The sequence below is a fragment of the Phocoena phocoena genome, chromosome 5 (genome assembly GCF_963924675.1).
Source record: "Phocoena phocoena chromosome 5, mPhoPho1.1, whole genome shotgun sequence".
Classification (NCBI taxonomy): Eukaryota; Metazoa; Chordata; class Mammalia; order Artiodactyla; family Phocoenidae; genus Phocoena; species Phocoena phocoena.
In genome coordinates, this window is record NC_089223.1 from 5,591,968 (window position 1) to 5,596,302 (window position 4,335).

Genomic DNA, 4,335 nt, shown 5'->3' on the forward strand with positions numbered 1-4,335 from the left:
GCAGCCAGAGAGGCCACAACAGTGAGAGGCCCGCGTACCCCAAAAACAAAAACAAAACAAAAAATAAACAAATTGGGAACAGTAATATTTTACTCTCGGGAATGTCATCCGATAGTTACATGTCCCAAGAAAGCACAAAACCATTATAGAATCGACTGCCCAGTTTCTATGTTATCCTTGCCTTGGTCGTAGGGGAGGCAATCAGTAACTACTGATGTATAACAAAAAAGGATTGTTTCCAAAAAGTGAGTCCAGAGAAGAATAAGATATATATATGTATACAAGGATCATGGTAACAAACAGCTTGTACGGATTATGAGTGTAAAGAGGGTTATGAACGAGTGAGATGGAGCCAGGGGGTCATCAGATCTCAGGAAATGAGACAAGAAAGCCAGTCTGGGCTTCCCTGATTAGGAGCTCACTGAGCTGTCCAGGGGAGCAGCAGGAAGGCCATTGACTGGGAATATGATGAGTGGGATGAATCAGTAACCCTGGTGAGTCAGTTTGGTACCAGTTATCTTTTTCAGCTTGAGGCAACATCAATGTAAATTGATGGTTAGAGCCTAAGAATAAAGTAATAAGATCCTGAGCTTTTGAATTCATTTATCTTTAAAGGAATGTATTGATAATTAGCTTTCAGAAATTCAATCAATATAAAATCAGTTATAGAAGTTGTGAAAAACTTACACTTTTAAATTTTCTTATAGCACAAAAATGCTTATGTCATCCTATTTGAAGATTGCTATATATAAACTTAAAGTTATTTATGATGAATGTGTGTACACAGTAACATTTTCTACTTGGAAATTTATTGGACCAGGACCTATACTTCCCTTATAAATTGAAGATAATATGGTTTACTATTAATTTAAATATATATGTATTTTTATAGTTTTAAGTTGGTAAACCTACACTGATATGTAGTGAAAATGCCTTTTTAAGCTATATATATATATATATATATATATCAGGATCTCTATAACAAGCTATACTCATCAGAATCAACAAACTGTTGCTGTCCTGAGTATGCTGTAGGATATTCTTGTTTAAAAAAATGGAAGTGCTGGGCTTCCCTGGTGGCGCAGTGGTTGAGGGTCCGCCTGCCGAGGCAGGGGACACGGGTTCGTGCCCCGGTCCGGGAAGATCCCACATGCCGCGGAGCGGCTGGGCCCATGAGCCATGACCGCTGGGCCTGCGCGTCCGGTGCCTGTGCTCCGCCTCAACGGGAGAGGCCACAACAGTGAGAGGCCCGAAAACAAAAAAAAAACTGGAAGTGCTCGCTTTTTTTAAAGGGGAGAAAGCATTCCTTTTGCCTCTTCTTGATATATTATAGGCAGTTGTGTACTGCATTAGGCAATACTGTCAAATCTCTAATATATACCAGTAAATAAGTAATATCCGCAGAGTCAAGAGAGTGGACTGAGGGGATGCAGAGTTCATGTCTCCGCACAACTAGGGCACCTACCAGGCCCTGGTGGGGGACCACAGACACCTAAGGGGACGGGAGGAACCCCCGAGCGACTGGGTAGGATGAGGTGGGGAGGGAGGGGGGAGGAGAACTTGAGGCAGGATGGGACCGGCACCCTTGAGGGGCAGCTGGGGGAGGGGAGGGGTTCCCACGCCCAGAGGGGAACGGGGGAGACCCTCGGGAGGGCAGAAGATCGGAAGGGCATGCGGCCAGTTCCCCCTGCCCACTTGGGCCCCAGGGAGCTTGCTGAGGTCCCGAGCCTAATCTGCCCACTGGGATCCCTCGAGCCGCGTGGGTCCTGTGGGAGTGGGAGGGAGCGGGGAGGAAAAGTAAAGGCCGGATGGACAGGACTGGTGCCCCTGAGGGGCGGCTAGGGGCGGGACCGGTTTCCCACGCCCAGAAGGGCCCACCCACAGTCAGGGGATGAATGGGGATGGGGGAGACCCTTGGAAGAGCGGAGGAACAGAAGGGAGTGTGGCCAGTGCTTCCCCTGCCCACCTGGGCCCCGGAAAGCCTGCTGAAGTCCCGGGACTAAACCTCTGCCCTCTGAGGCTCACTCCCGCCACACTGAGCCTAAGCCCCGCCCCCACACCCCCCGCCCAGTGCCTTACCTCGGAACTCCGCAATCCAAGGCACACCTTTCCCAGCAGCCCAGGTCCTGAGCCTGGGCGCTGATCTCTGCCTAACCCCCGCCCCTGCCTAAGCTCCACCCCGAACCTAAGCTCCACCCCACACAGCCCAAGCTTTTTCTGGCCATTTTTTTTTTTTAGGTTGTGGTTCTGTTTTACCTTGTTGTTAATTCGTTTATATTTTTATTTTTCTAATTTTATTTTACTCTTTCTAATTTGTTACTGTTCTGCTCCTTTGGGCTTGTTCCCCCCACTTTTTTTTTCTGTTGTGGTTCTGTTTTATCTTGGTGTAGTTGTTTCACTTACATTTTTATTTTTCCTAATATATTTTTTATTTTCCTAATTTTATTTTATTTTTTATTCTTTGTCATTGTACTGCTTCTTCTTTTTTTTTTCTTTTCTTTTGCTGGGCTGCATGACTTGTGGTAGCTTGGTTCCCAGGCTGAGGATGGGGCCTGGATTCCTGTGATGGGAGCACTCAGTTCAAACTGCTGGACTAACAGAGAACCGCAGATCCCAGGGAATATTAATCAGACTGAGGTCTCCCAGAGGTCCTCATATCGGCACCAACCGGGCTCTGCCCAACTGCTTGCAAATTATAGTGCTGCATGCTTCAGGCCAAACAACCAGTAAGACAGGCATACAGCCCTACCCATCAAAAAAAAAAAAAAAAATGAAACGACAAAAAAATATGTTACAGACAAAGGAGCAAGGTAAAAACCTACAAGAAAAAATAAATGAAGAGGAAATAGACAACCCACCTGAAAAAGAATTCGGAGTAATGATAGTAAAAATGATACAAAATCTTGGAAATAGAATGGAGGCACGCATTGAGAAAATACAAGAAATGTTTAACAATGACCTAGAAGAGCTAAAGAACAAACAAAAAGTGATGAACAACACAATAACTGAAGTGAAAAATACACTAGAAGGAATCAATAGTAGAATAACTGAGGGAGAAGAGCAAATAAGTGAGCTGGAATGTAGAATGGCGGAAATAACTGCAGAGGAGCAGAATAAAGAAAAAAGAATGGAAAGAATTGAGCACAGTCTCAGAGACCTCTGGGACAACATTAAATGCACCAAAATTCAAATTATAAGGGTCCCAGAAGAAGAAGAGAAAGAGAAAGGGTCTGAGAAAATATTTGAAGAGATTATAGTCGAAACTTCCCTAACATGGGAAAGGAAATTGCCACCCAAGTCCAGGAAGTGCAGAGAGTCCCATACAGGATAAACCCTAGAAGAAACACACCAAGACACATATTAATCAAACTAACAAAATTTAAATTCAAAGAAAATATATAAAAAACACCAAGGGAAAAGCAACAAATAACATACAAGGGAATCCCCATAAGGTTATCAGCTGATTTTTCAGCAAAAACTCTTCAGGCCAGAAGGGAGTGGCAGGATATATTTAAAGTGATGAAAGGGAAAAACCTACAACCAAGATTACTCTACCAGGATGCATCTCATTCAGATTTGATGGAGAAATCAAAAGCTTTACAGACAAGCAAAAGCTAGGAGAATTCAGCACCACCAAACCAGCTTTATAACAAATGCTAAAGGAATTTCTCTAGGTGGAAAACACAAAAGAAGAAGAAGACCCACAAAAACAAACACAAATCAATTAAGAAAACGGTAATAGGGACATACATATCAATAATCATCTTCAATGTAGAACGTTTAATGCTCCAACCAAAAGACATAGGCTGGCTGAAAGGGTACAAAAACAAGACCCATATATATGCTGTCTACAAGAGAGCCACTTCAGACCTAAGGACACATACAGACTGAAAGTGAGGGAATGGTAAAAAATATTCCATGCAAATGGAAATAACAATAAAGCTGGAGTAGTAATACTCATATCAGATAAAATAGACTTTAAGATAAAGACTGTTACAAGAGATAAGGAAAAACCCAAAATTAGTAGAAGGAAAGAAATCATAAAGATCAGAGCAGAAATAAATGAAATAGAAATGAAGAGACAATAGCAAAGATCAATAAAACTAAAGGTTGGTTCTTCAAGAAGATAACCATAATTGGTAAAATTTTAGCCAGAATCATCAAGAAAAAAAAAGAAGTCAAATCAATAAAATTAGAAATGAAAAAAGAGAAGTTACAACTGACACCACAGAAATACAAAGGGTCATAAGAGCTACTACAAGCAACTACATGCCAATAAAGTGGACAGTCTGGAAGAAATGGACAAATTCTTGGAAAGGTACAACTTTCCAAGAC